Source organism: Silene latifolia, chromosome 1, assembly GCF_048544455.1.
Source record: "Silene latifolia isolate original U9 population chromosome 1, ASM4854445v1, whole genome shotgun sequence".
Lineage (NCBI taxonomy): Eukaryota > Viridiplantae > Streptophyta > Magnoliopsida > Caryophyllales > Caryophyllaceae > Silene > Silene latifolia.
The window spans coordinates 46170968-46195314 of record NC_133526.1 but is presented as its reverse complement, the minus strand read 5'-3'; the positions used below and the strand labels follow the sequence as shown (position 1 = coordinate 46195314).

The following is a 24347-nucleotide window of genomic DNA, read 5'->3' as shown; positions in this document are numbered from 1 at the left end:
CATGTCAATATATACGCATATAATCACTCCACAACTTCTCGGAATACACAACTCCTTAGTGACAGTTGGTCGAATACTATCCTAACGACAATGTAATATTCCGTTTGATGTCTATGAGTGTCTTGATATTGGATTGGGTAGTGGATGACATATTATGGAGCTAGCAACGTTAGAGGATGGTAGTTGGTAGTGTATGGAGTTAGTGTCGGGAGAGTTTATGATGTAGTTGATACGACATCGTGAGCGATGTGGGGAGGTAGGAATAGTTGGTGGAGTTGGTGTTAAGGGTTCATGGTTTCATGTTTTATAAGTTGGGGTTTTGGTTTTGAGTTCTTAGTAGCTTTGTTGCGTCTTGACCGAGTTAGTATGTTTGTTTTTATGTATGGGTTGAACTTCGGGGACAAAGTTCTTTTTAAGGAGGGAAGACTGTAATACTACGATTTTATGAGTCTCTGGGTACTCTATCGAGTGGGCCTTACTCTGTCGAGTAAGGGTAGTTTGCAGTTTAAAATAGTTTCTGACCTGTAGGGTACTCGATCGAGTAGCCTTGGTACTCGATCGAGTAGGCGGCACTCGATCGAGTACGTTAGTTACTCGATCGAGTAAGTGTGTTTTACGGAGTTGTTTTGTCGGGTTTTGGTAATAACGCGAGTTTAATATAAAAGGTTTCCGTCAGTTTCTTTAATCACATTTATCCTTTCTAAACCTTTCAAAAGAAAAAGGAGTTACGTAGTTCTCTCTCGTTGCGTTGTTGGCAAATCCCCAAAGCTAGGAGTGTCGGATCATCTCGTTCTTTGCATCATAGTGTTCCTTGCGTCAAGGGTAAGATCTACATACCAATTTTATAGTATTTCGTTAAGTTTCGTTAAACCCTAATTTTGGGATTGGGGGTTTCTATGTTTATGTTGATGTGGTATTGATTGTATGATTATGTGCATAGAAGTAGGGTTCGTAGAGGAAAGGTTTTGAGACAGCTGCTAGATCGTCTGATCTTTGTGTTGCATTCTAGGTAGGGTTTCCCTACTCAATATTAGTCCCATAATGCATTGTTGGTGTTGTGTAATTGCTGATTATTATCGTATTGGTTTTATGACGGTTGTTGATTGATTGCTGTTTGATGGTTATGATTGTTTGTCTCTGGTTCTCGAGATGCGTTCTCGGCTGAGTGGAGTCACTTGCGGGAGTGGCTTCACGCCCTAGTTTCGCCCTCCGTGGAACCCGCCACGGGAGGGGATGTGCACATTAATGGGACAGGGTTATCGCTCGGTATGATGAGCGGGGATTTGGTGGGTACGGCTGCGGTCCCCCACTGGCAGGGCTGGTCTAGTGGACAGTCGGTGACGGAGATTGATTGGAGTGGGTGTGATTGTGTGTGTGACCGTTTGAACTGTGTTGTTTGTTGTGTTGTTGGATTATATAAATTGTGTGATTAGTAATCGACCCGTTTAATGTTTTAAAACTGTGGTGATCCATCGGGGGTGGTGAGCGAGTTATTGAGCAGGTATGATATGACGCGTATGGGATAGCTGGGATGAGTCATCACGTGGCAGTTAGAAGTCTTCCGCTGTGTCAGACGATGTTTTATAGTTTTGATTGTTTTAGCAGTAGACCGTCTGAGAATCTTGTATTTCTTTTATCAGTATTGTAGTTGGTTTGTAATCACTTTAAACATCATTTACTTTTAAGTATGTTTCGTTATTGTCTTATGATTATCATTGCCTCGGGAAACCGAGATGGTAGCACTTCCATGCCTTAAGTGGTCCTGGTAAGGCACTTGGAGTGTGGGGGTGTTACAAAATGGTATCAGAGCGACGATCCTGAAACCTGTAACCAATGAATCTAATGAACATAGGGAGTCAATTAAAATGAACCCGGGGTAAAGGTTGTAGGAGCTAATGCAAAGGCTTGGGAGACGTCCTAAAGTCGCGAACTCGCCCTACAAATTTGAACCGGTCACCATGGGATATGAGTTGGGATCGCTATGTGTTTATCTTGTGAATTGTGTATCTTTGTAGCAAAGTGTGGTATGAATCGGTGGATGTATGTGTGTGGGGAATGGGGAATATGTAAGAAAGATGGTGATGTGATTTTTGTTATGTTGTTGGTTGCAAGCATGTTGCATGATAGTTGGTTTACATGTTGGTTGGAATCGTTGGATAAGTATGTGAGAATGATGAATGATTTATAATGTGGCAATCCTAGTAACTTGTGAATAGAGGGTGTGATAAGATTTGTTTTCATAATTTCGTTTGTATAAGGTTATATAAAAAGTTCATATAATTGTCTATTGTTGTATCATATGCGCTTGTGAGATAAAGAATGTGATTGAACTAGATGAATTGATTGGAAAAGATGAAGTGGCAATTACATGAGAATATGAATTCCTTGATTATGAACATGTTTAGGTGATGAAGTGGATTTGTAATATTGTTATGTTAGTAACATGGAAATAGGATTTGTAATGTATGAGTATGTTTTGTTTACGAAAAGTGATAGAATAAAAGCATGTGGGTGAGTCATGATTGGCAAGTTAAATGAATTATGTGCATGATGAATGTCGTTGCTTTGCTTTCGAAAATAGTAACATGTGATTGGGACTACTGGTTTTATGAGTATTGGGTTGTTTTTGTTTACCTTGTTGTCGTTTAAGTTGTTTGGAAGTAAAATCAAGTAGTTGTGTTTTTTTCGATTATAAAGAGGCTGTCTTTAAACTGTTATAACTTGAGATATATAAGTGATTTTAATGTGATACCAATTGGAGGTGATAGCTTGTTCTTTTACGATTCTAACGATAGGTCACACGCCCAAAACGACCAAGAAATGAGTGAGTTATGACTGTTTTACGAAAACTGGACAATGCTGAGAATTGCGAAGGGTACTCGATCGAGTAGCCTTGGTACTCGATCGAGTAGGAGGCACTCGATCGAGTACGTTAGTTACTCGATCGAGTAGCCCTGGTGACTTGTTTTATGTGCTTCTGACCTTTACCTACTCGATCGAGTAAGTCCCTTACTCGATCGAGTGGCCAGTACTCGATCTAGTGACCCATGATTCGGGTCATATGCTTATCTTTTGAATTCGTTGCATATTATGTTTAATTCAAAGTTGTTATTTTGCTTCTTTATGCATTGTTTTACATGTATGTTGGTCTTGATACGTAAGTTACCCAATCTTATGGGGTGGTGAGTGGCACCTTATGGTGAGTATGAGTTTGGTGGGAGGAGATGAGCTATATGTGGTTGTGGTAGATAGTGGGAAAAGATAAAGGAAGATCGTTATGGCTTAATTGAGACATAGAGCATGTTTTGTGAGATGAGATGAGTGATATGTTTGTGTGTTGAGTAATGTAAAAGTAAATTAATGTGGGCAAGGGATGATGTGAGTTTAGGAAACGAGAGAATGAAAAGATTGAAATGAGGGACGCAAATGGTGGCAACTTGAGATGTGTAAAGAATCATGGAGGGAGGTGGTTAGGAGTCGTGTGGATTAAGAATATACATAGTGAAAGTTCGTTTTAAAGAGGTTGAGAAGAGTAGTATATAGTGAACTTTGTGGAGACATGTCGCAAGGTGGATTTGTAGACAGTGAGTGAGTTTGGGAGATTTGGTTTATTAAGAGGTGAAACTACTGTGGGATTTCCTTGGACAATTAACGGTATGAAAGGAATTTTGATTTCTAGAGATGTAAAAAGGAGATGCAATTGTCAAACAGTAAACGTTGATTCTATGGATGGATTAGTGGCAAGGGTGATTGAAGGCATAATAAGAGAATATTTATGGTAAGAAAGAGTGAGATGATATCGATATGAAATAATGAGATGTGAGTTTTGGAGCAATGAGAAAGTAACCGGAACACTAAAGAGTTAGGTAGCAGTGATAAGGAGTTGAATAGTTAATTGATTTTATCGAGTGTAAGAAAAGAATGAGGAGAGTAAAACTAGGAAAATGTTGACCGGAGTTATGTGACATAAAAGTAAGGAATCGTCGAGATGTATGATACTAGCAAGAGTAAGTAAGTTAATGGTTGTACAGAAGTTTCGGGACAACATGATTAATCATGGGTTTTGAGGAATTAAGGGAGTACGAAGTTGGCGGAGTATTTGCACAATACTAGATTTTTGGTGGAGAGTCAGATGATGATACAATTAAGGATAGTATTGGGAAGAATGTTGAGGTAATTTTTGTTGATAGGATTCGATGTTCGTTATTTGGGATGTTAACCAAAGATAGGAAAGAAATCGTGATGTTTAGAGATGAGTGTAAGAGGTTTGATGTCCGGACAGTGGTAGTGTTATGGTTTGTGACTAGTGGTTAAGGGTGATGGTATATTAGAAAGGTAGAAATTCTAAAGAGGTTGATTTTGTAGAGATCAGATTGATATGTATGGTTGTGAGAGAGCATAAGATGTGGTTATATAAAGCGGTTGTTAGTAGTTGAGAATTAATGGTATGGTTACATTTGGTAGGGGGTGATGGATATGCGAATGGGAGAATATGTTATGAGGAGTATACGAGTTAAGCTCGGGTGAGAGGTAACTTTTATCAGGTGGTAACTTACGTGATCAGGACTGACCAGTTGGATATGATTACGGGTCTATGATGTGTATAAATGTTCGTGTGAGGTTCTTACCTCACGGGAAGTGGTATGGTGTGATAGTTATAAAGTTGTTATCTCAGTGTTCTGTAATATATGTTGGACACGGTAATTTAACTGAATGATATTCAAAAAATAATAATTTGATTGATCTGGCATGACTGGTTATACTTGTATGTATTCATGATATATGTTATTCCGTGATGTGGTAAGGGGATGATGTTCATGAGGTTATTATCTGTTTAATTCATATAATATGTTGCTTTGGGATTTAGTAAAGTGGATTTGAGTAAGTTTTTCTTGTCCGAGAAGTTATGTTGAGTCAGTGCTTATGGGATTGTGTAAGTTGTGATGACTATCGATGTGGTTGTGGTGCCTCGGGTGGTGATCCGGGCACGGTATTTAGTGTTGTGATGCGGATATTTTCGCACTGCGGTGTGGCTGTTGGTGGCGGTGTTGCGATGTCGTCACCGGTTGTGGTGGAGTAGGCGGGATGATTATGATTCGAGTTTCGAAAGTACATACCAGTTACACATAAATTGTTGTTTTGTTTGATGTTGCTTCATGTGAGTTTCAGTTTGTACAGATAGACAGTTGTTTTGTTTATTGATGTTTCTTACCAGTTAAGTTTTGGAATGAGGGTAGAGTATGATATGAAAAAGAGTTGTATATGTCTTCGTTGTTGTCATGGTATAGTGACATTCTGTTGATAGGACATAGTTGTGAGAAGTTGTTACAGTAATTTTGATCTTCTTTTAAGATGAGGCATCGGTAGTCATAGTCATGGCAAGTGATTCGTGGAACATGTGTTGTGATGATCTGAAAGCGGCAGGTGGTTCATAATATTTTGTTGAGATAGTGAGTGCAGGGTATTGGGATTTGGTGTCATGTTAAGTTATGTATGAGTTTTGTGGTAATGAAAGAAAAGAACTTGAGGAGCTAGTGTGAGTGTACGTAACAAGTGTGGATCGTGATTTATGCTTTTGACGAAGGGAGTTTTATATAGTTTATATAGAGAGGTATGTCATGTTGCGATAATGTGGAAAAGTTGAAGTTTTGGGTTAAGCTAAAGATTTTGAGGTATAGGTTCGGTGGTGTGAAAGTGAATTGAAGTATGAGAATTGTTTAAGTAAGAGAGCTTTGGATATATGCAAGGCGAGTGTTTAGAGTATTGGTGGTTATCTATGACATATGATGGTGATGGGAATAATGAGAAGATAAAACTAAGGATATAGTATTAGTGAGTTACGAGGACGTAACATTTATCTTAAGAGGCGTAGGATGAGAAAAAAGAGATTTTGATTGTTGTGCATATGGTAGTATATTCGCAGTAGAGTGTTGGTGTAGCATAAAGAATGAAGTTGTATATTTTGTGGTTGATGTTGTTAAAAGGCTATGGTCGTGCTTGTAGTAGTGTGATGTTTAGGAGTATGAGAACATTTCACTAGTGTTGACAGTTGGATGATGAGGTTATGAGTGTGAGTAAACTTCGAGGACGAAGTTCCTGTTAAGGGTGGTAGAATGTAACATTCCGTTTGATGTCTATGAGTGTCTTGATATTGGATTGGGTAGTGGATGACATATTATGGAGCTAGCAGCGTTAGAGGATGGTAGTTGGTAGTGTATGGAGTTAGTGTCGGGAGTTAGTGTCGGGAGAGTTTATGATTTAGTTGATACGACATCGTGAGCGATGTGGGGAGGTAGGAATAGTTGGTGGAGTTGGTGTTAAGGGTTCATGGTTTAATGTTTTATAAGTTGGGGTTTTGGTTTTGAGTTCTTAGTAGCTTTGTTGCGTCTTGACCGAGTTAGTATGTTTGTTTTTATGTATGGGTTGAACTTCGGGGACGAAGTTCTTTTTAAGGAAGGAAGACTGTAATACTACGGTTTTATGAGTCTGTGGGTACTCTATCGAGTGGGCCTTACTCTATTGAGTAAGGGTAGTTTGCAGTTTAAAATAGTTTCTGAGCTGTAGGGTACTCGATCGAGTAGCCTTGGTACTCGATCGAGTAGGCGGCACTCGATCGAGTTCGTTAGTTACTCGATCGAGTAAGTGTGTTTTACGGGGTTGTTTTGTCGGGTTTTGCTAATAACGCGAGTTTAATATAAAAGGTTTCCGTCGGTTTCTTTAATCACTTTTATCCTTTCTAAACCTTTCAAAAGAAAAAGGAGTTACGTAGTTCTCTCTCGTTGCGTTGTTGGCAAATCCCCAAGGCTAGAAGTGTCGGATCATCTCGTTCTTTGCATCATAGTGTTCCTTGCGTCAAGGGTAAGATCTACATACCAATTTTATAGTATTTCGTTAAGTTTCGTTAAACCCTAATTTTGGGATTGGGGGTTTCTATGTTTATGTTGATGTGGTAGTGATTGTATGATTATGTGTATAGAAGAAGGGTTCGTAGAGGAAAGGTTTTGAGACAGCTGCTAGATCGTCTGATGTTTGTGATGCATTCCAGGTAGGGTTTCCCTACTCAGTATTAGTCCCATAATGCATTGTTGGTGTTGTGTAATTGCTGATTATTATCGTATTGGTTTTATGACGGTTGTTGATTGATTGTTGTTTGATGGTTGTGATTGTTTGTCTCTGGTTCTCGAGATGCGTTCTCGGCTGAGTGGAGTCACTTGCGGGAGTGGCTTCACGACCTAGTTTCGCCCTCCGTGAAACCCGCCACGGGAGGGGATGTGCACATTAATGGGACAGGGTTATCGCTCGGTATGATGAGCGGGGATTTGGTGGGTACGGCTGCGGTCCCCCACTGGCGCGTGGTGGTCCAGTGGACGATCGGTGACGGAGATTGATTGGAGTGGGTGTGATTTGTGTGTGACCGTTTGTTTGTGTTGTTTGTTGTGTTGTTGGATTATATAAATTGTGTGATTAGTACTGACCCCGTTTAATGTTTTAAAAACTGTGGTGATCCATTCGGGGGTGGTGAGTAGTTATTGAGCTGGTATGATATGACGCGTATGGGATAGCTGGGATGAGTCAACACGTGGCAGTTAGAAGTCTTCCGCTGTGTCAGACGATGTTTTATAGTTTTCATAGTTTTAGCAGTAGACCGTCTGAGAATCTTGTATTTTTTTTATCAGTATTGTAGTTGGTTTGTAATCACTTTAAACATCATTTACTTTTAAGTATGTTTCGTTATTGTCTTATGATTATCATTGCCTCGAGAAACCGAGATGGTAGCACTTTCATGCCTTAAGTGGTCCTGGTAAGGCACTTGGAGTGTGGGGGTGTTACAGACAATCCCTTTATATGCAATTTCGGGATGTACTGTCCATACTCGTATAACATAAGCTCTCTGAGAAATCTCCCATCACGTCGATCCCTAAACCATATCAAGGTAGCACCCAACACGCAGAACGAATGACTCACGAATGTGTCATAGAGATGATAATACATTGATATGCGGACTAACCAGACATATCAACAATACACCGGCACCTGGTTTAGAGGTCCCATTTAAGGGGCATACCCAAGATAACCGGAATTAGAATACCGACTTAGAGGTCCTATTTAAGTGGCATGTCCGTCAGCAATTATAATGTATCACGTGAATGATACCGGACTTACAGACTCCCGCATACCCTAGTCCAAGTAATCAGAGAAATAATATACTGACTCATACGTGCTTTAACTGTAACATTTCGTATTTTATAATAATATTTTATTATATAAGTGCCTTACTGAATTAATTATTTCGAAGTTTAAAAATGTATTTTGAAAATATATATTTATCACTTCCATTCTCTATTTTATTATTTCTCGTTTTGACCTTGTAATACTCCACTGATTTGAAGACGTTATTCGGGTGGGTTGGTCCTTGAACAGGTCCATTGATAGACTTAAAATCTGACTAGTGATTAAAGAGATTGAAAGTACTACTCGTATCAACAAAGTACACTTTCTTTTCTAGTTATCCATGTAAAAGAACTCCATAGTTAAGTGTGCTTGGCTGGGAGTAGTCTTAGGATGGGTGACCTCCCGGGAAGTTTCCCGGGATGCGCATGAGTGAGAACAAAATACGCTGGAAAGGACCCATGCTGATATGTGGGCCATGTACACAGCCTGGTGAGCTACTGTGAGTGACTGATCATGACCAAAGGTTTGGGTCGAGGTATTGCAGACCTACTTTGGAAGGGTTAAAATGTTCGTGCACGATTTGAGTGTTTTAATTTAATAACTTATTTTCCTATATCGCCTTTCCTAGTGTTTAAATAATATTTAATCTGATTTCTAATCAGATTATCCAACTTATGAGTTAATGGACTTAAAGCCCACTTGTTAACCCTCTTATATAAAAAAAAAACGTAGTTGCTCATTCATGGACGAGTTTTACTCTTTCCTGGACAATTTTTCATTATTTTTTCACCCCTACCCCTCTTCAAAATAACAGAAACAAAATCCCTCTTTTCCAATCTCTCAAAAACTAATCAAATTCTTAGCAAATTCAACAATTATCCGTCCAAATGTACATCATAATCAAGTAGTAACTCTAATATCAATCATAAGGTATCAATTTGTTGTATCAATTTTATAATATAAACATTGTTTTAGGTGTATTTATACAATTAAGGTTTTAAATTAAAGAGGAAGGGATAAGGAAGAAGGGTGCAGCTGTTGGCAGAGGGGGAGAGGCATATGCGGTGGGCGACCTGGTGGTTGACGGAGTGCCGGTGGACTTGGGTGGCGGAGGTATTATTTTGATGATTTTATAAAATATAGTTTATGTCAAATGCAGGGGCGGATTTGGGCCTAGGCTACTCGGGCTAAAGCCCGAGATACTTTCCAGAAAAAAAAAATAAATAAATAAAATTAAATTAAATAAAATTAAATCTGAAAACAGAAACACGCTAACTACCACACAACCACAAGACTAAATGTCTAAACCCCAATAGAAGACAACCAGTCAACCAGACAACCACACAACTTACCTTCACCGATCGGCGATCACCAGACACCAAGTCTATTTGACGCCGCCGGCACCAAGTCCGGTGGACCTCCTTGCATCCAGCCACCACTGACCGTACCAAGTCCGGTAATTTTGTACTCCAACCCTTTGTTCTTTTTTATTGTACTTCAATTTTCAATTATAATTTATACTTCTCTTGATTCTCTAGTTGTCGATTGTAGATTTTCAATAATCAAATTGGACATAAAATCACATGATTTATTGGTTTTATATATTGAATTTGAAACTTGAAAGGTTGAATTGTTGAAATCATGAGATGAAAATTGAAAAACGAATTGCAGCTTTAATTGAGGCGTGATAGGCATAGCCGATACCCGAGTTGAATACTTGAATCTCTGCTTGGTTCAATAGTTGAATACTGAATTGATTGTAGATTTTCAATAGTTGAATACTGATTACTGAATTGATAGCCTTCATATTTGTCGAGCGTTGATTATCGTCAATTAATATCGTAATATTATCGTCATATAGTTGATTACTTCTGAGTTCATCAATTATTAAGGGTTGAACAATGGAGTAATTGATTAGTTCATCAATTATTAAAAGTTTAGCCTTCATGGCTTTATACTGGAGTAATTGATTAATATTCATAATTTCGTAACTTGATATAGGTATATGAATATAATGGCAGATACTCAGAATCCCAAACGATACAAAACCTTATTCTCGTGCTGGTATAAAAATGGTACTTCACCAATTGACAAGGACAAAAATGAGCAATGTAAAGGTGCTGAGATAAGAGTTGAACAAGATGGTGCTGAGATACAAGATGAAGGGCTCGATATGGGAGAAATGCAAGACTAAGGGGATGACATAGATGAAGGGGAACATGCTGACATAATAAATGAGCAAGATGAAGGGGCTGACATAGGAAATGAGCAAGATGAAAGGGCAGATGGCGAAATTGATCAAGAAAGGGTTCAGGAATACGATATCACATCACTTGAACGGGATCCTGGAATACGTCCTCCTATAGGTACATATCCTTTGAATGAGCGTGATAATGTTCGTAGAGCTTATGTGGCATATGGTCCTAATCAACCATATTTGGCGGAATATCCAAGTACTAAGGATGGAATTCAAGGGCGAAAATTTTGTCGCAGGTGGTTTAAAGAGTGGAATTGGCTTGAGTATTCACTTAAGGAAGATAAAGCATATTGTTTCCCTTGTTTCTTATTTGATAGTTACCCATCTCGACATCCATCTTTTACTGAAGTTGGATTTAATGGCTGGAAGAATGTGATGTCTAAACACTCAGGCGTCTTATTTCATGTAGGAGGCGTGATGTCAATACACAACGCCAATGTACGTAAGTGGGAAAACCTGAAAAATCCTTCTAGACATATAGAGAGAGTGATTAGCAGACTATCCTCACAAGAAATAGCAAGAAACCGACTTCGTCTTGTTGCTACTATTGAGGTTGTAAGGTTGTTGGCACGTCAAGGATATTCTTTTAGAGGTCATGATGAATCGGTTACTTCTCTCAATGGTGGAAATTTTGATGCAGTATTGGATGCTTTCAGAGGCTTGAATAATGAGATTAAAATAGTAACAGACAATGGTCCAGGAAATGCCAAGTATACTTGTCCAACGATTCAAAAGAAAATTGTCAATATTCTTGCCAACAAAGTTCGAGCTATGATTCGTGATGAAATAGGAGATGCTAAATTTGCAATTCTTGTTGATGAAGCTCTTGACGTGTCAAATAAGGAGCAGATGGCAATAATTCTCCGGTTTGTTGATCGTGGAGGATTACTTAGAGAACGATTTTTCAAGGTTGTTAAGGTTACTGACACTTGTTCTCAAACTCTAATGAATGAAATAGTAAAGGCTTTTACTCAATATAACCTTCAATTAGAAAATATACGAGGCCAAGGATATGATGGTGCAAATAATATGCGTGGTCAATTTAATGGCTTGCAAGCTTTGTTTCAAAGAGAATGTCCATATGTGTATTATGTGCACTGTTTTGCTCATCGGTTACAATTGTCTTTAATTGCTGTGGCTAAAGGCGTGCCTGAATTGTGGCAATTTTTTCTACTCTCACTATGATTGTGAACTTTGTCATTTCTTCCGCTAAAAGACATTCTATGTTAAAAGCTCTTCGAGAAGAAGAAATCTCGGAATTAGTGGCTGCTGGTACTCTTAAGACGGGGTCGGGAAAAAATCAAGCAACCACTTTGCAAAGGGCAGGATCTACTCGTTGGGGTTCACATTTACGCTCTATTTCAAGTCTTATTAAGTTGTTTACCGCTACCCGATCAACTATTGATGATTTGTATTTGAATGGAATAGACAAAGTGCGAGGAGAAGCTAAGGCGGTCGGTAAGGCTCTGACAAAATTTGATTTTGTGTTTTGTTTACATATGATGCATGATATCATGAAAACTACCGATTTTTTATGTCAAGCACTGCAAAGAAAAGACACTGATATATTGAATGCGCTACACTCTCTTGTGATTACGAAAGAGAAACTTAAAGATATGAGAGAAAATGGCTGGGATAAGCTGATTGGGAAGGTTAAAGCATTTTGTTCTGAGCATGATATTTGTATGCCAGATATGTCGGCTCCTTACAAGAAAAGGATGAGAAGCTGTGAAAAGGATATAACAAATGAACATTATTATCGTTTTGACATACTTAATGCTGTGATAGACTTTCAGGTGGAAGAACTTGATACCAGATTTACGGATAGTTCTAAGGATATTCTGACTCTTGGTGCTTCATTTGATCCACGTCACAATTTCCGAGCATTCAAAAGTGAAGATGTGTGCAAACTCGCTCTGAAATATTATCCTTCAGACTTTTCATCAAATGACATGCGTGCTCTAGATCTAGAGTGTGGGTTCTTTGTAGCGGATATTCAAAAAGATCCAAGATTTGAAAATACGACTTCAGTATCAGATTTGTGTCGACGGATGGTTGAGTTTGATAAAAGTTGGCTTTATCCTATGATTTATCGATTGATTTGTCTTCTCTTGACTCTTCCTGTTTCAACCGCAACAACGGAGAGAGCATTTTCAAGTATGAACATCATCAAAAACAAACTACGAAATAAGATGAATGATGAATTTCTCGATGATTTAATGGTTCTTTATATTGAGAGGACATTTGCAGGAACTATCAACAATGATGACGTAATTGCTGAATTTGAGCTTAGTGGAACCCGTAGGGTAAAGTTTAGTTAGTTGTGTAATTTACATGGCGTAAGGCGTGTGTGCCCCGTGTATTTTTTTGGACGCTAATATATAAGAGTAGTTATAAGTTTTATATAAAACGTCAAATATTTATTATTTTAATTTTAGCCCCAGGTACTTGCGATTCCTGGATCCGCCCCTGGTCAAATGTCAAGTTAAATATGATAGATTTTGAATGAGATAATGGGAATGTACATGAATTTTTCGTCTAGAACAATTCTTGTTGAATGCTTTTGGTTGAAATTTGGGAGACATCTCCCAAAGTACGCATCATTTATTTTAAGCGTATGAACCTAATTTCTTTTTTTGATATGTTGAACCATACGCCAATGAAGCAAGGAGGTTACGCAGGGGAGGGGTGACACAGGGTGGGGGAACTAGTGGTTCGGTGATGGTGGCAGCCCGGGTGATGTTGATGGTAGGGGGTGGTGATTGGGAGGTGGGGGGAAAATTGAAAGAAATAATTGAAATGAATAGGTAATTAAAAAAAATGGTGTGTTGAAATGGAAATGGTAAATTGGGTAATTATGTCCATGATTGAGTAAATCATGTCCATGAATAAGCATGACCCAAAAAGAAACCCTAAGCTAGCAACTAGGTTGGTTACCCTATTTTGTTAAGTGAGGAGTGTCGCAACACGTGTCCCTTCCTCTTACCCTCTCTTTTGATCTTCTTTTTTCCTTTGAATCCATTGTTGTACATCTTTCCATCTTCCAAATTCAAAGATAAATTATATTTTCATAATCTTGGCTTTTACCTTTACAACATATTCATCTCCAAATATTTTAATGAGAATTAATTGTATTCACTTTTAGACCTACCTTTAGGGTCTCTTATTTTCATGGGTAAAGAAGAAGAAGAAGAAGAAGAAGAAGAAGAAGAAGAAGAAGAAGAAGAAGAAGAAGAAGAAGTTCACGAGCTTTTTTTTATTCTCTTTCTTGTTCCAAGCCTTATTGTCTTGTGTTGTCTTCTGTTGCCTTCTGCTGTCTTCTGTTGTCTTGCAAATTCATTGCTTAAGTTGTTTTTTTTTATGAGTGCTCTTACGACCAATAGGTAACGAGTAATATTTCCGGGCGAAACCTATTCCCAGGGTGTGACGGGCGGGAACGCTTTGAGGAATTGACGGGGGATCCTCATAATCTTTCCAATCTTTTACATCTATAGAAGTAGGTTTTCGGGGGATCCGTTCAAACATGCGAAGAACGTCCGAGACGCCCAAAGTGCAATTGCGACAAGAAATCGGCAGCGCCCCTTAAGGCAGCATCTGGAATTGCACTTCTTCTTTTTATCTATGGACCGACCAACCATTGTGAAGCAGGTAATGACTCATTATCATTATTCATATGTAGCATTTGGCCAGTGCATGCGGCTACGTACCCTTGAGCGTAGTACACAAACTCTACCTAAGATAGTCCTTGGAGCCGGGTGAGAGGGCCAAAAGACCTATTTAGCCGGTTTCCTTTCTCCTTTTGGAGTTGACGTAACAAACTACGCGAGCCCCAATCGCTATCATGGTTGGAGCATAGATAGCAAAGGTATGGGTAGAGGTCAAATGCCCGCGAGACTTTTATAAAAGCAGGGCAAGATGCAACTGGAATAAAGCAAGGAACGTGGGAAAGCGGTGATACTGTTGTTGGCGTCATATCGAATCGAAGAGGAAGAGTCTTGCATGGTGTTTTCATAAGTTAAGAAGAAAAAGATCTTTTATTGGCGCTTTTATGAAGATGGAGATTATACTGTGGTCTTTTTTGCGTTAAAAAGGTAACTATGTGCTTTCTTTTAATTATGTTTATAGAAAGTGAATTAATTAGCATGATATGACGATTGATTGTGTGATTAAATGCTTGTGTTGATGTTTATGCGCATGATTTTATATGTTCTATATTTTCAATTGTTTAATTGTCATTGTAGAGTTTTTAATTATCGTTATTGTAGAATTTAATGGGTAATTGACCCCGTTGGTGCGTTGCCATAGAGTGTGCTTGTGGTGCCGTCGTGGCCTTTCCTTGATGAAGATGTTGGGTTGTTTCATCAGTGGTTTTAGGGTTTGTAAACCCTAAAGATGTTAATGAATCGTCCTACCATCACCCGACGGTTGGAGTTAACGCGAGGTTAATCTAACATTACTTGGCGTTAATGTAAATTCTTTGAGAAGTTATTGTATCTTCACTTAGGGTTAGTGTAACTTTAATCTCATTGAGATCAATGTAACCTCACGAGGTTATGGTTGAGGTTTATGTAACCTCAAGTTTAATGTCAAGGTTAATATGACCTGATGAGGTAATAGTTGAAGTCACTGTGACCTGATGAGATTATAGTTGAGGTTAATGTAACCTCAAGTCAAATGTTAAGGTTAAGGTCGAGGTTAATGTGATGTTTAGAGTCAAGGTTATAATTGAGGTTAATGTAACCTTAAGTTATATGTTGAGGTCATAATCGAGGTTAATGTAACTTTGAGGTCAGTATTGAAGTTATAGTCGAGGTTAATGTAACCTCACATTCAGAGTTCATGATATGATTAAGGTTAATGTAACCTTGATCTTTAATGCTTGTTCATATGTCGGACATTGTCATGATATAATATGATACTAAGTTGCATATCTCTTTGATTAAGCTTGTTAGTTTGATAAGTTGGGCAGTAAGTTAAACTGTTCATCTGAGTTGAGTTGTGATGTTGTTCATGCATGATTTGTACAGTCAGTTAAACTGTGCATTTGTTTGTTGGCCAGTTTGAATAGATGACGGAGTATCAATTAAATACTATATATCGGAATGAACCAATGTCACCCAGTTTGGGATTTTATTTTGGTCAATGTACGGGGGTGGCAAGGGTCGCCAGTTATACGCTCGATGTACCGAGTGTCGTTCAGTGTATGGTTATTGCATTGAGGGGTCTGATCAAGTCTTAGGCATATAGGCAGTGGTGATACCGCTATACATAGTACCGTGGAGGCAGTGGTAATACGCTCCACACCGATGGAGGCAGTGGTCTACGCTCCGTCAATCAAAGGCAGTGGTGATACGCTCTAAGGGCGTTCACCTATTCGCTATGTTTTGATGCTAGCATTGTGCCTTATGTTGCTATGGAGTGTGTGCTACTTCTGGTTTTATAAGTGTCCATTGTCTAATGGTTGCATATGGTCTAGATTTTCATAATTGCGTCTATTTGAGGTTGACAAAGTCATGGTAAGTTTTGGTTGTATGTCATGATATATACGTATATATATTCACATGTCACTTGTCTGCTTTCAGTTGTTATTAATTGTTAGTTAACTCCGCCTTTTGTAAACATGACCCGGAGCGCATCTAGTTACTCGCGACTGATTCTAGCCCATCTCAGGTTGTTCAGGTTGATTTTTGATTGTTGATTGTTGGTTGTTGATCGGATTCTGTTGTTTGGGATGCATGGAGAGGCAAGATAAATGAATAAATGAATAAATTAGGATTTCGATTTTTGTTGAGAATATTAGATAATAATATAATTGTTTAATACTTTGGATTTAGTAATGGTCTGGTGATTCTGCCACCTTAACCTTATTGTTATTGTTAGACTCTGATTATTTATTATAATTATGTTATTTCTTTTATTATACAATCTGGGTTGTTACATTAACTCCATAAGAGTTTCATAGGTACTAATCTTAATCGAGTAGTTTTCGTATTTGAGATTTGGAACATTTTATTCAACGGATAGATTAGAAATATAACTTATTATTTCTACTTCATTATTCAAGGATTAATATCTCTAATGTTTTATTTCAAGTATAAATTTACTTTGACTTAGTAACTTTTGACTAATAAGTCAAGGGATAACCAAGGTCATCATAGTCAGCTCATAACTTAACTAATGTTTTAATTAACCAAGGCATGGCTATGCCAAGTTCTTAAGTTGTAATTTAATATTCAACTAAGGTCCATATATTATAATATTGGGTTACTCGAAATTTAATGATAAAATGAGTATTTTAAAATAAGGGAGCATTTGGTTAGAGAAAAGGGAAAAGGAAAGAAAATCAAAAAAGGTAAGAGGAGGAAAGGTAAGGGATTACCTAAAATTTAACTAGTTGTTTGGTTACATCAAGAAAGGGAAATAATTGTCCACCCACTTTCACTCCTACCACTAACACACACCACCACAAACAACCACTTATCTACTCAAAAATGGCTTTAGTCACCGTCTCCCCACCCCACCGCGTCACCCCACCTGACACTGTCGCCTTCACCACCCCAACACCATAACCGTCACTCTTCCTAAAAAAATCCCTACCCTACCCTCGAAATCCCTTAGCTTGTCCCACCCCAAAAACACTAGGATCTTGTGGTGTTTCGGCAGTCTGGGGCGGTGGGGTGGACAGTGGGCTGCCGGCGGCCTGGGGGTACTTGGGGAGAAGATTGGTGCATTGTGGTTTGTTTTGGTGTGCGGGTGGTTTAGGTGAGGTGGTTGTGGTGGTGGTGGTGGCGTCATGGTGGTAGCGGTGGCGTCCTGGTGATGATGGTAATGGCGTTCTGGTGGTGCTTTGTTGGTGGCTGGTGTGGGTCGCAAGTGTGGTGGTAGGTGAATAAGGTGGTTGAAGGGTAACAAAGATAATGAAATCTCATACCTTGGGGGGGGGGGGGTAAGGAATTAGATAAATTGAGGGGTAAGGAAGGGAATTTCATTCTCTTTTTTGTGTCAAACAAACACCAACAAAGGAAATCAATAACTTTGTTTCCTTTTCCCTTTCTTATAGACCTCCCAACCAAACGCCCCCTTTGTCAAACAAACACCAACACCAACAAAGGAAACCTTCAAACCCATTTTAGTCCAAAAATAATAATTTCATAAAGATTGTTAAAAATCATTTTTACACCTTGTTAAGGTCCTTAAACGTCCCTTCAAAAACAATTTTTTTAAAATAAGATACATTTATGCTTTTAAAACAATTATTTAAATAGCTAAATAATGTAGTTTTAATTCAAAAATGAATATTTTTATAAAAGTATTTACAAATTTTTTTGTATTCTCCTTGCTGCATTACACTTGAATAAAATTTATTTATATAAATTAAATTCATTTACCAATCGAAAAGTATTAAACCATAAAGGGAGTTTTTGATGATTTTTGAAAAGACGTCAAAACTTAATATTTTCCAACAAAGTTTTACAAGGTGGTTCCTCATAATATAAATGAACTGCTGTATTATTTCATGGTTTTTAGAAGAGCACAGTACATATTTTACTGGATTTAGTATATTATTCGGACTTGTAGGAATTTAATTTATAAAATAGAAGAAAAATCGTATTGATACACGGTCAGCGCCCCTATAAATCAGTAAGTATGACATATTAAAATCCCAGCTGCATGCTATGCATTAAACGAAATGAGCACAATAAAAAAGTTTGAGCATATTCATAAGAGTTAACATACACATACCATTTTCCATTTTTAACTTCGTTTTAATGGATCTAACTTGTAAGTACATAATAAATAATATATTCTAAGGAAGATTTTTCATGTAAGGTGATAACACAATAAGTAAGCTTATAAACATAATTAACACATTGACTATATTCCATATAATAATTTATTTTAGTTATTTATTCATGGTGATGAGCAATCGTAACATTTAACAAGCAATATAATATTACCCTAAAGACATATATGACACTCATTAGAATAGCTTATCCTACCAAGATTTGTTTATTCGCCTCCTAACTAAATTACTAGTCTTCTACAATTACAAGGCAAAAGGATTATGTTAGGTTACCTTAAATATTTATTAGGTCTTGCATGTAATCAAAGATGATCAACTCAACAAGCTCCTCCACCTCTATTTCCGGTTTCTTGGCAAGAACAAAATAACAAAGAAGTTAGTAACAGCTTATCTACTTAATTAGCTAAGTAGTAAGTAATTATAATTAAAGAAGAGTCTAAAAAAGACAAGAGGAAAATTATACAAGTTTTACTTAGGACTTGTAGAGATGAAGGATATGTATGCATAATAAGTCTCGTAAGAAGTTTTAAGCAAGTGAAAATAAGCTATAGAGCAAAGAGGTGAACATGGGTGATCAAATAAGATGCAAATCCTCTCAATTATACTTCCTCCATTCAACTCCACTCTACCTATTTCACTTTTGTACACTATTCACAATTGTGTATTTAATTTCGATTTTCTCTCGATATGTAAGTGGAAATATATTCATGTGGGATCTTGTTTGATTCGTCTTTACGAGTATATTAAAAATATCTAACTTTCATAATTTTTGCAAATATGTAGCTAATGATATTTAGCGCGTAAAACATACGTTGACAAACGTGAAAAAAGAAAGTGGTAGAGTGGAGTTGAATGGAGGAAGTATGTCAGGTTCACGGATCATTAGCCTTCAAAACTGAAATTTCCTTCACAAAGGACAATTGAAAAGATGCTTTGTGTAAAAGAAGGAAAGACACTGACCATGTCTTGTTGTAAGAAGTGATGGACTTGTGACTCTTTACAGTGATGAGTGACTTGAGGTATAAAGGAGTCAAGGAGTTTCTGCCCACCACAAATAATTGAGGTAAATATATTGGGAAGGCACAAATTCACGGGCCAAATGTATTGGCACACGGGAATTGTCAACATAACCCCTCATTATAACTCAAAGGACAAATAAGACATCACTACTTTTAGAGGGCTTTTAAGGCAAGTGGACTATAAATCCCGTGTGCCAATACATTTGGCCCGTGGATTTATATTTCTATTTGTTGCAAGGCCAATCAAAGAAGTGACTTGATGTGTACAATGGAGACCATGATTTTATGAAGACCTTTTAGCACAAACCGAGCAGTCCAAAATTTTGAAGTGATTAATGGCAAATAAAAATATTATCATTGCGTCGGGCTCGTAAAAATAATAAATTTAGACTTTTGTTTCGCTTTAATCGGAGTCCGTATGAAGAATTAAAGGCCAAAATACGAAGCCGGATTAAAGTTGCGCGCGAATGAAAAATCGTAACATACAATGATTGTTTCGATGGCTAAAAGGGTATTAGATTTAATTTCAAGTTTCTCTTCTAAAATTATAATATTTAAGAAATTAATTATTCCATACTCGGGATTAATTACATAAATAAGCTACTCCCTCCTATTCTAGATAAATGTCTCATTGTGGGAATGTCACAAGAATTAAGAAGTGGAGTTAAATAATGTAAAGTATTGTGGTGGGGGTGAGGTAATTGGAGAGAGGAAAGTATTGTGGGGTATTATTTTGAGTGGAGTGATTAAAATAAGTATTGTTGTAGGGTGAGGTGGGGTATTGTTGTGGGTTGAAGTGATTAAAATAAGTATAAAAGTTTACCAAAAATAGACAATGGAACATTATTGTTAATAGACGGAAATTGACAATGAGACAGTTATGTAGAATAGGAGGGAGTATTAAAAATACGTGGTGTTACACCCTCCATTTCTTAAAAATAAATGGAGGTCCATTACTTCTTAGTGGTTCAGATTAAATCGAAACCCGATCGAATGGTTGTAGATTTACTTCGGAATGAAAAGTTAAATGACTCGGCCTGGGATGTCTGATTTTGTACCCGGTCATGTTGTTGTTGATGCTGCTTAGCGTAAGTGTGCCAAGTATCGGGATTTGTGCATATCGGCTGGTTATGGTTTTCTACCCTTCTCCTTCTGTTCGTTGGAGAGTTAGATACGAATGTTGTTGTCTTACTCAAGCGGATTCAGAAATTCTATGTATCTCAGGATGTCGGGGCTCGTGGTGCCGCTTATATTTTTACTATACTTAGCTTTATTATCGCTAAGGGAGTGGGCGCCTAAATAGTATCTCGGCTGCCCACTAATTTTATGCTGACATTGTTTTAATAAAAGTGATGCGGGTTTAAAAAAAATTAATAATAATAAGGGTTTTTTGATAACTGCTACCACAAGTAAACCAGTTTTTGAGAACTGCTACCAATGTAAAAAAAGTTTAAAAACTGCTACCATAATCGTTGGTTCGTTAAAAAATCAGTACCAATTCATTAAACGAGGCTAAATGATTGAATCTCAGCCATTCATTTAAGATCTTTAGATTAAGTTATAATTCCGATTCCTATTTTGCCCTCCCCCCTCTTTATAACATACACTGATACACTCTTCCTTACCTATTAAACTCTTCAACTACGTTAATCCCTCTTCAATTTCTCAACTGTTTTTCCCTAATTTATTGAATCTTTCTCTTTGAATCTATTATCAAGTAACAATTCCTTTCAATTCATTCATTCTCTTTCCTTCTACTCTATTAATTCATGTTAAATCTGTACTTTGTTTTCAAATTAGGGTTTTACAAAATCTGGGTTTTTGCTATTTGAATCTTGGTGGAGAAGAAGGTACCAAAATTGTGATTTGATGATGATTAAGTGTGAGAATGAATACTTGTTGGAACAAAATAAGAGGTTCAAGGAAGCCACTGCCATTCTTAGTCAAATTAAGGCATATGATGATGAGGTTGTGGTCAACTAAAACAATAATTAAACAAATTAATGGGACAAATTTCAATGATATTAAAAATTCAAAATTTAGGGTTTTATGAAATCTAATAAACAATTCCGACAAAAGGCTTTTTCAGGTAAATAAAATTAAGCGATAAAGGTTAATTTTGTCAGGTTAAATTCTTCAAATGAGTAGGTTAATAATTTGATAGATTATGAATGATGAATTTGAAAAGTTAAGTGAAGAAGATGAACTTGATAGAAGATGGGGTTGTTAAATTGTGTTTCTATGACTGAGTAAGAAGGGGAAAGGTTGAAGAAGGGGTAATTTTGTCTTTTCAAGTCAAAAATTGCGCTTTGGTGTTAATTGGTACTGATTTTTTAACAAACCAACGATTATGGTAGCAGTTTTTAAACTTTTTTTACATTGGTAGCAGTTCTCAAAAACTGGTTTACTTGTGGTAGCAGTTATCAAAAAACCCTAATAATAATAATAGTATTTATGAGAGAAAATGGAGAGGATTCATTTCCTTCCCTGGTATGTTAATAAATTAACATAATCCAATTAGGGTTACTAATCAAAGTTAACAAGGTTTATCCTAGAAAATACAAATGGTTCCAAAAGTGCATAGCAGGTCCACTATTCTATTTACATCTTGCCTCAAACCATCCCAAGCAAGGTCACCTACTGGGTCGTGACCTTGTTGGGTCACCTTAATGACACCTTAAATTAGGATTAAGGGGCTAATTTTGGTGATCTTCAACTACTCAAGGTCAATAGGTGACCTTGAGTAAAGTTGGTGACCTTGTTGGTGATCCGCTAGGTGGCATTTTCCCATTGGCTGGAAAAAAAAAAAAGGACAACCGTCAAAATAAAGAGAAGGTGACCTTTGGTTGAGTATGATGACCCGGTAGGTGGCACTCTCTCATTGGTTAGAAAGTGGAAAATGATTGGGTTGGTGACCTAGATCGTGACCTTCTGCTTGAGAGGATGAAAGTGGGTCAAGATAATTAAGGTGTGATAATGAGGAAAAATATTAGTGACCCGATTAACTCAACCTTCTACTTGGGGATAGTCTCAGAATCTCATATACCACGAAATACCTACCACATTAGAAACATCCACAGTCAAAGAGAAGTAACTAGGTGTGCTTTCAAATTGTTGGCTAGACATTGAAATTTAAATACGTAGACAATAATCATGAAATCACACAATAAAACAATATTTACCATTTGATTCTATAGAAGCCAAGTAATAAACATTCAACATGTGAAGGTCATATCAAACATACGCCAAAGTCTCATGCATATCGTAGCGCATATATCATATACGACAAAGGGTGCAAGAGTGATATGTACAAAGACGTCCTATACCACATTCAGTCATTCATACATTGAACATTGCAAAAATAAAAAAAAATCACAAATTCTCATTATAGACGGACACTATCCATCTATACTGATATATACGACAAAGGGTGCAAGAGTGATATGTACAAAGACGTCCTATACCACATTCAGTCATTCATACATTGAACATTGCAAAAACAAAAAAAAATCACAAATTCTCATTATAGACGGACACTATCCGTCTATACGTATAGACGGATATCATTTTCCCTCACAAAATACTCATTTGCCATAAAGTGGGAAGCACATGGGGGTGCCCCACCTTGTTCCCCTACCCATTTTATTAGAGGTCTTTACCCGTCTGTTCGCCCCACCCATCTATACCAAGACCTATTGAAAAAAAATACACCAAGATATGCATATACCCCCTCCATTTAACTCCACACTAACACTATCTATTTTGCACAAGTTTTAAGAAGAAAATAAACAATGAATAAAAGTACAATAGCTTTAGGAAAAATATGCTTTATTAGTTGAAAAATAGATTGGATTAGTAATAAAATTAGGGATTAAATTTCCCACCAAAAATTACAAGTGTTTAAAAAGCCCACCAAATGAGGTGTTTTTTTCAGTTTCCCCCCAAAAAACCATCAACTCACAATTTGCATATGAATAAAACCTACCTTAGTTAAGTACTCAAACTGCATTACACCACAAATTTTTACACCAAATATATTACAGCTTCTCTAACAGAGAAGCCAATACAGTCTAAAAAAAAAAGTTCTCCAAAAAAAATTACAGTCCTTCAACCATAAATTACAAAACCAAAAGCTAAAAATTACATAATCTTCAATCAATGGGTGCCAAATGCCTCTCTGAAGATTCCAGGCATGAAGTTGCCATCTATTTGCTTCAGCAATCGAAACAAGGGAAGCTCACCCGTGGTGATATGAAGGCAGCTGCTCTCAGGTTTGGTGTGAAGGACAAAACTATCTCAAACATTTGGAAACTTGCAAAAGTAACAAGGGAAGTGGGTCAAGCATTAGATGTCAAGAGCAAAAGAATGGGTAACAAGAATAGGAAAAGACTACCACCTGATGTTGAACATATAAAAACATTGGAATGGGGTCAAAGAGACACTATGGAACGAGTCTCAAAAAATACAGGAGTAAGTATTAGGACAGTCCACTCTTAGGTATGCAAAGGTTTATTAAAACCACATTCAAGCCCACTCCATCCTCACCTCACGGATGCAAACAAGCACCACAAGCTAAAACATGCTTTGAAGTACTTAATAGTTGAACATGTTGCAGCAGATTTTGTAGATCTTAATGCAATGCCAATCACAAAATCAAATTTCTAGAAATGAGCCATATAATCCACATGGATGAGAAGTGGTTTTACATTTCTTATGATGGTCATAAATTTTATGTGGTTGAAGGGGAAGAGCTACCACATAGGAGTTGTCAATTCAAGAGGTATATCACAAAAGTTATGTTTATGTGTGCAGTATGTAGAGCTATTTATTCAGAGGATGGGGAGTTGTTATTTGATGGGAAAATTGGAATGTTCCCTTTCACAAAACAGCAACCAGCAGCAAGGTCAAGTAGAAACAGGCCAAGGGGTACATTGGAGACAAAGCCTATTGATTCTATTACAAAACAAGTAACAAGGGAATACATCATAGAATAAGTCATACCAGCTATCAAGACAAAGTGGCCTGAAGGAGCAAGTAAAAACATTTACATTCAACAAGATAATGTAAGGCCTCACATAAAGAACAATGACCCAGA

General features: G+C 37.3%; 1 long non-coding RNA gene across 4 annotated transcripts in view; it reads right to left on the bottom strand.

Annotated features, from left to right (window-relative positions):
* Positions 1 to 18839, bottom strand: part of LOC141604961 (uncharacterized) — a 31687-nt gene extending 12848 nt beyond the window's left edge. For all 4 annotated transcript variants that reach the window (XR_012526256.1, XR_012526253.1, XR_012526255.1 and 1 more), the window contains exons 1-2: positions 18697 to 18839; positions 18507 to 18582 (exon numbers count right to left, since the gene is read on the bottom strand). This is a non-coding gene — a long non-coding RNA (uncharacterized LOC141604961). The remainder of the gene's footprint in view (positions 1 to 18506; positions 18583 to 18696) is intronic.
* Between the last annotated feature and the right edge of the window lie 5508 nt (positions 18840 to 24347).